The sequence below is a fragment of the Salvelinus fontinalis genome, chromosome 28, assembly GCF_029448725.1.
Source record: "Salvelinus fontinalis isolate EN_2023a chromosome 28, ASM2944872v1, whole genome shotgun sequence".
Lineage (NCBI taxonomy): Eukaryota > Metazoa > Chordata > Actinopteri > Salmoniformes > Salmonidae > Salvelinus > Salvelinus fontinalis.
Window position 1 is genome coordinate 10,593,718 of NC_074692.1, and position 13,104 is coordinate 10,606,821.

At 42.0% G+C, this 13,104-nt stretch overlaps 1 pseudogene; it reads right to left on the reverse strand.

Moving 5' to 3' along the window:
• Nucleotides 1-376: 376 nt before the first annotated feature.
• On the reverse strand, nt 377-13,104 carry LOC129826131 (histone-lysine N-methyltransferase EHMT1-like; annotated as a pseudogene).

Below are 13,104 nucleotides of genomic sequence, written 5' to 3' on the forward strand. Positions count from 1 at the left end.
CTAAACACTGAGCTGAAATTATTATTATTTTTCAATATGCAAAAATGAACAGCTGCTTATTGTCTTGCGTGGTGCTTTACAGCTAAATGGGTGGGGTGAGGGTTGCATCAAATTCAATACTAGCCTTATAGACTACCTGAATCTCTATCATCGTCACTGGTGTCAAAACGGTTCAATAGCTAGAATAACATATACTACATATTATTCATGGTTAAAATAGAGAATTAGGCATGTTAACTAACATAACACAAAACTAGACCGTATCCTAGGCTACTATAGGCCATCATTAACTGGCATTTGCTACGCCTAGCTTTCTTGTAAACTGGAATACTCATCAACAAATATGAGAAATAAATCATGTTTTAAAATGTACTTTATTACTTTACTGTGCACTTAATAAAAAAGAAGACATGGAAAAGGTGAGAATTTGTTACAGTCTAGGGCTACCCTTAGCATTTGATTTCTGTCCGCAAATCTGCAAAAAATTGATTTTATATCAGTCTCCGTTTAAAAAAGGAGACATAGTGGTGGTCAGGGGAGAGTGAGAGACCCCCACGGTGGCTGAGGGAGGACAGAGGTGGCATGGGGGTGTTATGATTGTGTTTTGGCAGAATGGGAACTTGACTGTTGGGCTGGGGATGGGCTGGCCACCCTCTTTAAGATCTGAGCTCCCTTGGCTATGGCGGCTGACAAGTGTCTACACGTTGGGGAACAGCACTGGCAGCTGTAATACTTGCTCTTGACCTTCCAGAAGTGATCGCCATAATCAAATCTGAGTGGGGGAACACAGGGTAGTCATCAAAGCACGTGTTCATGTACTGGAGCCTTTTCCTTGATTATATAGCACAACATTAATACCACATAGAAAAGACACAATCTATTCAATGATTGTCTTATATGTTTTGTGCCTCTCAATCAATCTGATCACCTGACTGAATGGGCTTGCTGGAGAAGAAGGCAATGCGGGGGAACCGCAGGTCCTGTTGCATGGTGAACACGCGGACTGCTAGCAGGTGGTTTATAAACCACCACACAGGTGGTTTATAAACCAGCCAATGTTGCCAAAGAGTCGCGCATCAATACAGTGCACATCACCCACCTGCCCAACAGTAGATGAAGCAATAAATACAATTATAATACATTTTATTTGACAGACGCCTTTCAGGGTACTCAAAGACATCGCACATTAAAAGTAGGCCTGCATAAAGCAAGTGCAGTACATACGATTGTAAAATCTACTGCATCAAAGTAAAATGCCATGCCTTCAATCACTCACTCAATTAATACAATTAGTAAAGGCTGACATGTTGAGCCCTCCTGTGAGGAGGTAGCATAGACAGTCATGACAGTCAATAGTCAATTTTTCAATATGCTTTAGTATACCAAATAGCCATCAAGCAAACTAAAAGCTGATGCAGCAGATGCGTGCTGTAAGAGGAACATGTATCAAAAGAACGTTGTCTCTGACACTGGCATTGTGTGCTCTTCAGCCCCGCCAGTTGGTATACAAAAGTATAAAAATGATGCCACATTAACAATACTACATTCGGAATACACCATTGACGAATAACAATGTGAGATTGTCCTAGATGTAATTTAAAATCACCTTATTGACCAGGGTGAAAGGGAATGAGTCATTTTCCCTGCCATCTGCCTCTGCATCATTAATGATTTCACCCACATACCAGCACAATAAAGAGAGACTGCTGTATATAATCTGTGTAATCACAACATTGAAATGAAGTGAAGAACTGAAAATTACAAATCCTGTTTTAACATTATCTGTTCATGACATCACAATTGGCTCATGTCATTTGTATACCAAGACATTATCATAGTTATGGTTGGGCAGTTTTCCAAACACTCAATAAAATGTCTTCCATAACATTCAGTGCCTCACTCGGAAATAAAAGTTCCTTGAGGAATATCCTGCAGTGCTCTCACACCCCAGCCTATCCTCTGGGTTTTATAGAGATGCAGCCAAGCCCTGAAAACAGACAAGAGAAGACATACATCCAGTCCAATTAACTGAAAAGACAGACAGTGCAGCCATAGTTGATCAAGTGTTCAGAGAAACTGATATTTTAATGGTTGGCTGAAACTGTATAACAAAAAGATAGACATTTTATTTGCTCATTTTCTTACTTTTTTAACTCTGCGTTGTTGGGAAAGGACTCGTAAGTAAGCATTTGATGGTAAAGTATACACCTATTGTATTAGCCGCATGTGACAAATAAAATGTGATTGATTGATTGATCAGATGATGGTGGGGTAGGGAGGCCCAGTTACCGGGATTCCATTCTGAACCACGCGATTCCTACAGCTCCTCCAACAGGAGCAGGCGTGGTTATACTCAAACAGGACCGGAGGCTCCTTCTGACAGAATTACAGAGGCAGAAGCCCCTCCTGAACAACCACAAGCAACACACTTTACAGGTCATATAACACATCACATATGGGAGTCCATAATATCGATTTGAAATACATGAAAGCTTTAACTTTACCTTGTAATGTGAACTTTTCCTTGGTGTAGTTATGTACTTGCTTTGTCATACCAACAGCGCAGGCTGAGCTGGGCACACATGCAGGTATTTGAAGAGTAGTCATCTGTACATCCGCAATGGTGAAATAGAAGGAGAGTGAGATTTCATTAAACAACACTTATCGAGAGAAATTGTGTGACTTTTTCTGGCCCACAGTAACTAACGAAGCAGAACAAGATGGGATTGGACTATGACTATGTGTTTCACAGAGCACTGGAGGTTCACCTGTAAATGAGTGATGTCCTTGTCTATAATAATTGGGGAGGTGACACAGCTGTCAGGGACCGATTTGTAGTTATCAGGACAGGAGTCACTGTCCACCCAACTCACACAGGTGATGGGGACTGCCTCATACCCCCGAGAGATGTCCCTGAAGAAGACAGAGAGGACGACAAATAATCAACACATTTACAGTAATCAGACAAAATTGTATCCCTTCATGTTCCCTCTCACCTCCCTAAGATACACCATGCTGTTATACCTGCTAAGGACCTTCTCTCCATGACTGTCCCTGATTCTCCTAGCATCTGTCAGCTTCTTATTGGTGTTCAGGGCCGCCCACACCTTGGAGTTGTAAATACAGCAGTCCAGAGGAGTCTCCCCCTATCTGTTCCTCAGGTTCACGTCTGCTTCTCGGGACAGAAGCAGTCTGGAGGAGTAGACATCATACTGGATGTGGCTGGGCTCTCTCTCACATCCCCAGCATGGCTATGGTTAGCAGCATGACTGCCACCCACTGGCCAGTCTAGCGCAGCCACTGTCTCTGGATGTGTGCATCTATGTGTGGACAGGTTCCTTCCATAAATGTATCTAGGCTATATACCTACAACTTTTCTCATTGCAGGTTAGTGCGCGTATGATAATATTTTTAAAAATCCAGGTGGGATAGGCTATTGATAACAAATCATATTTTTCAAGAACAACCTGGTGTCATGCTGCAGCTCTGGGAGAATGGAGACTGTCTTAATACTCACGTCACACATTCCAGTTGGTTCTCCCTGGCAGCGATATGTAGAGGTGAGTCCCCATGGACGTTGACTGCATTGAGGTCACATCTGGCATCAAGCAGGATCTGAGCAATGTCATCAGAGACAGACAGGGCTGCCCAGTGGAGGCCAATGTTCTCCTCCTGAACAGGGATCACAAGTCAACATGGAAAACACACCCAGGACCAACACCTTCCCCACACACCACAGAAACAACCTTGCATCTAAAGGCTACTGTATCTTGAAGATACATTGTTATATTTTTGGTCCATTAATGTCAAGTGTATCAGCATACAGTACATCATATACACTATACAAACGTCTGAGGAAGAAATCATACTCACACAGACCAATTGATATGTTCTCCTTTACAAAAAATACTGCAGTTATGACTTAAGTTGTTAATTCCTCAAAGAAGTAAGTTGACTTCTTTGTATGCGCCCAAGGTGACATTCTGAAGCATCCCTTTAACTTGGATTACACCATGTACTGTAGGTGAAACGTGCAGACCGGAACATTATGCACCCCATGGGATCCATCCCACTGTAACCTTGCCTGTGTCTAGCCTCCCCTCCCCTCCTCAGGCTGTGAGAACAGAAGGTAGGTAAAGGTGATGGGATGTACAGTAGGGTGAACAGCATGCATCCTATACAGTACTGACCTTGTCTCGGATGTTAACATCAGCCCCTTTGGAGAGCAGCAGTAAGACCATCTCTCTGTGCTTGTACTCTAGCCCAGGTGATAGGGGTCCACCCATCATCATCCTGAAACCAAGCACAACCAATCAAGTTCATTAAAATTAACTTAAATTGAAACTAAAATGAATCATGAAAAAAAACAAGTAAACTGAAATAAAATAATTAACAAAACCCGTGTGAAAAACTAAAACTATACTGAAACTATTATTTGTCTCCAAAATAAAACTAACCGTTCAGTTTGTTTTTTGGGGGGGAAAAAATCGAATGGGGTTTAAGCTTTTTTTCCTAATTGGGTTTTGAAGCTTGTGAATCTGGCGGGTCAAATTGAGATCAACTTTATAATTTAAAGGTATTCAGTGAGATTCAGTGAGATGATGTTGCCACAAGCAGCACGGTAAGGCTAAATAGGACCCTATAAATTCTGCGTTGCAGAGAATGCGGACGGAACCATGGAATCCAGACATTAAAACGAAATTCAACAATATTAAAAAATGTATTGAACTTAGTAGGAAATCAACTACATATATTGAAAGCTGGAAAGGTTTTCCCAAAACCCATCTCAAATAAATGTTAACTACGAATAGCCTATGCTTACCTGGCAGAATTATATCATGATTATTTGCATCAATCCAGTGGCCATTTGTTTTGCAAACTTTGCAAACAATTTCTTAAATATTTCCCGGACGTCAAAAATTCTCTCCTGATGTAGTTTAGACATGGCTGTCAAATTAGAACATCCAATTATTTAGAATGTAGAAATTCACATATTCACATTCCCGTATTACATACTCACAAACTGAAATCATAATATAATATTGCGTGTACATTGTACAAACAATTAGTGACAGAGAGACTCAAATATCACATTGATTTGTATACATCCACTGAACACATAAATCATTAATTGGTTCCTATTTTAGCCATGTCTTTGGTCAAGTTCAGAATGCAACACCCTGTGAAAGGCAGCGATCGACTTGACAAAAGTCAAATCAAATCAAATGTATTTATAAAGCCCTTCTTACATCAGCTGATATCTCAAAGTGCTGTACAAAACCCCAAACAGGAAGCAATGCAGGTGTAGAAGCACGGTGGCTAGGAAAAACTCCCTAGAAAGGCCAGAACCTAGGAAGAAACCTAGAGAGGAATCAGGCTATGAGGGGTGGCCAGTCCTCTTCTGGCTGTGCCGGGTAGAGATTATAACAGAACATGGTGTTCAAATGTTCATAGATGACCAGCAGGGTCAAATAATAATAATCACAGTGGTTGGCGAGGGTGCAACAGGTCAGCACCTCAGGAGTAAATGTCAGTTGGCTTTTCATAGCCGATCATTCAGAGTTTCTCTACCGCTCCTGCTGTCTCTAGAGAGTTGAAAACAGCGGGCCTGGGACAGGTAGCACGTCCGGTGAACAGGTCAGGGTTCCATAGCCGCAGGCAGAACAGTTCAAACTGGAGCAGCAGCACGGCAAGGTGGACTGTGTGATCCGCTCGAACACGTCATTGAGATGAACACAACAGCTAAGTGCATTGTTAAAGACTTTTTTGCCCTTCCGCTTCACTTTATACACAGAAGATCTCCACTAAACACAGAATCAAGATGTTATCAGTCTCTCTTTTACCAATGATAACTTCAGAACAAAGTTGACAACAAATACAAGGTTGCCAATGTCTTTGAAATTGTTACAAACAAGCGAAGGACAAAAATCAAGATGACTGCAATAAAAGATAAATAGTATAGGCCTACATATTTCAATCATATTGAAATCAATTTCATGTTCAATTGATCGATTTATTTTTGCTCATTGCTCATTTTTGCCTCAATATATTTATTTAATGTGCAACAACATGTGCACAATGGATGTGCCTAATCTGTGATTTAGTGGATTATTATTATTCGGTAAACATTAGAATAATCTGTCTCAATATTTGCTGCCATCGGTGGTGATATCTCTCTAGGAGGTGATCCGTCATCAGTATTGTGAATAAATGATTATGTTATGAGAAGATTTTAAGGGAGAAAGCTGATCCGAGAGCAGCACTGCCTTTCTTTCGATCCTATCAGTATCAACACACGCTCCAACAAGGCACTTAGCAAACGTTCTCCCTGCATGGTGTTCTGGGAAGCGCATGTTACATCTTCTGCCGTTTTAGGAACAATGCATCTTTAAAACACTCGTAAGCCTAACTTCCATCGCTATCGGGAAAATAGCCCCTGGTTGTTGCGGAAATTGACCCACTACTACTGTTTACTTGGTGCATCTGCGTAATCTCACTGAGTCTACCTTTAAACCTAACCTATGACCTGACCCATCACCTTATGCATTACTGCCCCTCAGTGGAAAGAAGTGACATCCCAAAAAACACAAAAACGACACATAATTGGCTTCTAACCTCCCACGCATAGGCTACTTTCTGTCCCTAAGACTGAAACTGAAACTGAATAATATAAAAACTAAATAAAAATGTTTTTATAAAACTGAAACCTTTATTTGAGGGGATAGAAGAAAAAAAAAATCTGGATTGTTCATACCGATCTGAAACGACAGAGATTTTGTATTTAGACTCATGATTACACATAAAGGAAGATAGTTCCTACGTGATATAGTGCTGACTTTGTTTTCCAACTGATCTAGTGTCCTTTTTGACATCCTGTGAACACTGTTCATTGCTGCTCGCAGCTACAGTGCCTTCAGAAAGTATTCATACCCCTTGACTTTTTCCACAATTTGTTGTGTTACAGACTGAAATGTCTTAAGTCAATAGGTATTCAACACCTTTGTTACGGCAAGCCTAAATAAGTTCAGGAGTAAATAAGTCACATAATAAGTTGCATGGACTCACTCTGGTTTGCAATAATAGTGTTTCATACATGAATGACTACCTCATCCCTGTACCCCACATATATAATTATCTGCAAGGTCCCTCAGTCAAGTAGTGAATTTCAAACACAGATTCAACCACAAAGACCAGAGAGGTTTTTCAACGGCTCGCAAACAAGGGTACCTATTGGTAAAAAAATAAGCATTGAATATCCCTTTGAGCATGGTGAATTTGCTAACAACACTTTGGATGGTGTATCAATACACCCAGTCACTACAAATAAACAGGCATCCTTCCTAATCCAGTTACCCGAGAGGATGGAAACCGCTCAAGGATTTCACCATGAGACCAATGGTGATTTAAAAAAAGTTAGAGTTTATGGCTGTGATAGGAGAAAACTGAGAATGGATCAACAACATTGTAGTTACGCCGTGAAAAAGGGTTTGAAACCTCTGCTTTGGAGTATCTTATTGCACACAATGTTGATAGGGCATTACTTACTAACAGTTTGAAGGCATAACAATGCAAGGCAAAACATGGTAAATCACCTGGAATCATGACAACAGTGAGGAGCAATTTCAGTCTCTAGCTTTCCCATTAAGGTCAGGAGTTTTACAATCCATTTAATATCACCCACAATATATTGAACATCCTAATAGGCAGACTGTTAAACTGTCTTCCAACAGCACTGACCTCCAACTCACCCTGCCAAAGCCTAGCTGATAGTACGAGTGAATTATGGATAGACGATTTCAATAAAGCTGTTAACATTTCAACTGGACCTGTTAGTAGAAGAAGGAGCAGAGCATGGATGGGTAACTACCTGACAGTTGACCTGTTTGGATGTCTTGGACAGGAGATTATCCACTATGGTGTAATGTCCCAGTTTAGCTGCCAAATGCAGACCCTTGATATCCCTTGATATCCTGAGAGGAGATGAAGATCAAAATGTTATTCACTGGTTTTGTTCATGGCTGTTTAAAAAAACACCAACTTAAAAGAATGTTTACCCCTTTTTACCCCAATTTTGTGATATCCAATTGGTAGTTACCATCTTGTCCCATCGCCGCAACTCCCCTATGGACTCGGGAGAGGCCAAGGTCGAGAGCAATGCGTCCTCCGAAACACGACCCTGTCAAGCCGCACTGCTTCTTGACACATACACTGCTCACTTATCCCGGAAGCCAGCCGCACCAATGCGTCGGAAGAAACACACGCTGGCAACCAAATTCAGCTTGCAGGCACCTGGCCAGCCACAAGGAGTCGCTAGAACGCGACCGGACAAGCAATTCACAGCCGGCCAAACCCTCCCCTAACCCGGACGATGCTGGGCCAATTGTGCGCCACCTCATGGGTCTCCCGGTCATGGCCAGCTGTGACACAGCCTGGGATCGAACCCGGGTCTGTAGTGACGCCTCAAGCACTGCGATGCAGTGCCTTAGACCGCTGTGCCACTCGGGAGGCCCAAAACACCGACCTTGAGCTGCTACAGCATGTGGTTAATAGTTTAAGACATGAACGTGTCATGGACATAAAACAGCTTGATCACTTTACATCTACAGTACACCAGAGGTCCAGCTCATTTAGCGAAAGTCTTGTCTTATGAACGGTAACACAGCTGGTGGGGTTGACAGAAGATCATGGCCTATCTATGGGGGGATCAATGAACTCTGCTCCACACACTGACCTTATAGCTGACCGCTGCCCCGGCCCTCAGCAGGTACTTGACCGTGTCCAGATGGTTGTTGTCACAGGCGTCCATCAGGGGGGTTCTCTGCTCTTCATCAATAATGTCCAGGTTAGCTCCAGCCTAAGCGGGATGGGGAATCAGAAACCTTTTACACCTGTATGCATGCACTGTATAATAGAGTGAAACTCACAACCCTCTGCACTGTAAACACAACGTACTCAAGAAGCACTGTCAATATTGACCCCGAAAAGCAAATACATTTTACTTGGCGTGAGGGACAGGAATGCAGCAGAGCTGCTAACTTAGTCATCTGCTACACTTGTATGCCAAGTGATTATAATGTGAAGAGAGAGCCAATACCTGCTATACGTCAGAGTACATCTCCTCACCTGGACAAGCATGTGACAGACCTCCTGGTGTCCTTCAGCTGCTGCAGCATGTAGAGGGGTCCTCTTGTTCTGACGGTCCATCAGGGTGTTGGGGTCTTTTCCATCCACTGGAACAAAGAGGTAAATTACCTTTCGAGTCATGTTGACAACTTTCCCCTCGGGGACAACAGAGTATATCGTGAAAATAAAATAAAATCAACAAGTTGTTTACTTTTTCATTCAAGTTAAAATATTAGAAGAGGATTGTTCCAAGAGGAACGAACTAGGCATACAAATGAAACCTGGAGAGATGTGGCATATTCTTACCCAGCAGATGGATGACTTTCTGGAGCTCCTCGTGATGGGCAGTGATGTACAGTTGCTTCGTGTGATATTTCACTTTCTTTGGCCTCATACTAAATACCAAAAAGAGAAATCTAGCTCCAGTACATCACATGGTATGCAGCAGAAACATCTGTAAGAGTGCCTATTACGGTCCTCATTGACATGAAACCAGGGGCGAAAATCTGATATCAACCTTGGAGGGGACAATTACATGAAATTTTCTCAGGAGCAATTCCTGAGGGGGACAACAAAAGTAGTGCTGTAACACATAGCCTACGTTGTAATATGTTAAATGTATATTGAGGGACCATAATCACTACTACTGGATAATTGTTAGGTACAGTAGTTAACTGAAGGGTTGTCCCAACTTGTTTAAATCATTATAATACTACTACTAATAGTTATAGCAGTGTTCCTTATCAGTCCAGTATGTATGCAGGTATTCGTACTTACAACCAGCAATATCAAGAAAGGCCATTAGGCGGCAATGGTACTGTACACTGTATGGGTGTAGTTTTCATAAATACAATGAACATGGTGTGATCACATCTAAAAGAATCTCCATTGAGAACCATCACAAAGTTGGTCTCCGTATTGAATTGACCTTTTAATTTGACTTTGTGATACATTTATATAGTCATTAAATATGTGCACCTGGCCTGAGTCTACTACAATATCTTTACAAGAACAAAAAGCTTAAAATAAGTACAGTTCTAAAAGCAAAATAACTACTTCAATGAAAAACCCAAATAAATCAAACAAAATATCCTTCAGTCAGTGTCTCAACTCTTCAAACAGCAGCCATGGGCAAGTATGTCACACAAAGTATGCAATTTTAAATAAAATAACATGAAATAATAATAATAATTTGTAAGTGTACTGTCATGTACTAAAAACTGAAAACTACTAAACAAAATAACAAATATCAATTACACCAGGGGTTCTCAAACAGGGGTCCATGGCCTAATTGCAAGGTGTCCGTGAAATAAAATAAAGTGTAATGAACGTATTCAGTACCACAAGGTTTCCAGTAAGTTTACATATAATATAGAGGGGGTGGAGGTCCCTGAGGACCGCTCAAAACCTTGCCTGCCTTGCCTTAAAATATGCAGGGGTTCCAGTACCCAAAAAAGGTTGAGAACCACTGCTATACACACTACTGAACAAAAGAACCGAACATATGTTTGCGGGTTTCAATGGATCCAACAAATTGCTGGCAGATATTTTCCCTCTTGAGACTGTCCAGCCTGTCTTTATGTACATTACAGACAACTACGCCGTTCAGTCTCTCTTGGCCCATGCTGGCCCGTAGCCAAGTCTTTAACCTGCGGAGTGCACTGAAACTCCTCTCAGCCTCACATGAACACACTGGCACCACAAACAAAATTCTGATCAGCACCTCAACTTGGTCAAACAACCCCCGCACCTCCACTGGAAGCTTCCTGAGGACCTCTGCTGCCTCTCCACTGCTGCTACAGGGGTATTTGTTGTGAAAGAGAGGGATCTGCACTGAAAGAGAATCTATGTTCAGCTCAGGGTACTGATCTAGAGACTCATCCAACTCGCCCGTGAGAAGCGCTCTTTCCAACTTTTGCAGGACGTTTAGACTGTCCTGGTCAAAACGGTCGCCAAACTGAACCTCCACACCATCCAACACTTAAAAACATTCTGCCCTATAGTGATCCACTGCTTTGCCAGCAAATCGTCTTGAGTGCGTCTCAATGGATTCAATGGATTCAATAGAGTCAATCAAAGTTGTTGCTTTCTCATACAGTGCAAGGTAGCTTTCGTCATTTCTCTTTCCCCTAAGAGATGACCGCACACACTCGACTGCAGCCTGCATACCAGAGACAGGGTGTCGGAGACAACAGGCGAGTCCTCGTGAGGGACAAGGTCATGGTCAACATAACGCAGACAGACACTCTCCTGTTCAGCACCAGACATCTTGAGTACCATCAACAATTAATGAAAATTGTACAATCGGAAGAGACCTAATCTCAGCTGCAATGCCTCGAATGACTGTATTGGCCATGTTCAGAATTTCATTCTGTGCTTTGGGGCCTGTGTACATTGTGGTACGCTCTGTTAACCACTTCAGTAAAATGGGATCATCCTCTTCTGCCCTGAGTTTCAAAAGCTGGTATAAATTCCCACTGTCATCCGTGTGGCCTCTAAAGGCTTGTCCCTGTCATACTACATGCCGCACCGAACTAACAATTTTCATCAAGCAATGCCTTGCGTCCTCCTGCTGTTTACCCCACGCGCTGGATAACTGGACACTGATTGGATTTAGCTGGTGTGCTGTTACAGTTACAAAGTGGCGGCAGTTTTGATGTGCTGTGAATTTTTCAATGGTTTTTCTCCAGTTCCTAAATCCTGCACTAATGAAGGCAGATTCTGCTCTTTGGCCAAAAGATGGCTGGCTTGAAAACCCTTGGCTACAGTGAAAACACAGCACTCCTTTTATTGATGGATTATAATGTAGCCAGGGGAAATCGCGAAACCATCTCTCTTGAAACGTCAACACTCTGTTGGCAAGAGTTTGCGGTTCTATAAATTGTGGGTGTGGCTGATATGGTTTTGTGCCATCACTGAGGTAACTGGACGATGCTGTGCCACTGTCCCCTATACTGGTGCTGCTGGCAACAAGGGTGACACCTGGTCCTGCCGTGGCTGTGACACTGTCCTCTGAAGTCTCTCTCCTTGGCTCTTTCCCTTTCACCACCCTCACTGACTCACAGTCTGACTCCTAGAAAAGAAATAAGGTGTTTGCTGTACTCCTAACTACCGGTACCCAAAACTACACAATTAATCACAACAGCAATACCATTGCCTTTAACAAATCTTAGTTTAGTCACCAGTTTAAGTTGAGTGGGGGTATCCATGGCATTTTCCAATTATGTCCCTATTTTACAAATCAAAAAAATTGAGAACCTTTCATAATGTTGCCAAACAAAGACTCAACAAACTTACCTGAGACTCCCTGTCTCTGCCAGTCTGTCCCTGCATATCTGTCCCCAACTCAGCTGTCTGTGTGCCATCTGTTGCCTGCTCTGCCTAATGACATCATTGTGAAACATTTCCATTAGCATTTCACTTATTTCTTATGAACATTTTATCAACTCGTCTTTGAGATATTAGGCTACTAGAGTTCTTACTTTGCGTTTTGGTGTACTGAAAAATACTCTGATGTCCGTCTTTTTACTTTTTTCTGACATTTTTCTACCTGACTGGCTGGCTGGCCGGTCTAGCTGCACACACACACATTTACACAACACATGCTGCAACCTTTTGTAATTTAAATAGTTTGTTTCATATTGGCTAGCTTCCAACAATAGCTGAATTTGCAAAGCTAGCGAGTACCAATTCCGTTTCTGTGGTGTTTGCTATAATCTTTGCTACCTGGTTAAATAAAGGTGAAAAAAAAAAAATCACTAGCGACAATTTAGCTTTTGCAACGAGACCATTAAATATATTTAAGACAATGGTATAAGAGAGTGTAGTTCTGTTCAGTTTGGACTTCAGTTTATCGCTAACCTTATCACAGGGACTTTGAAGCACTACAGCTGCATGCTAATCTTGGAATAAACTGACGATAGCAAATATTCCATCTTTGACGACGCCACATAAATGGAATAGGTACTAGCTAGCTTGATA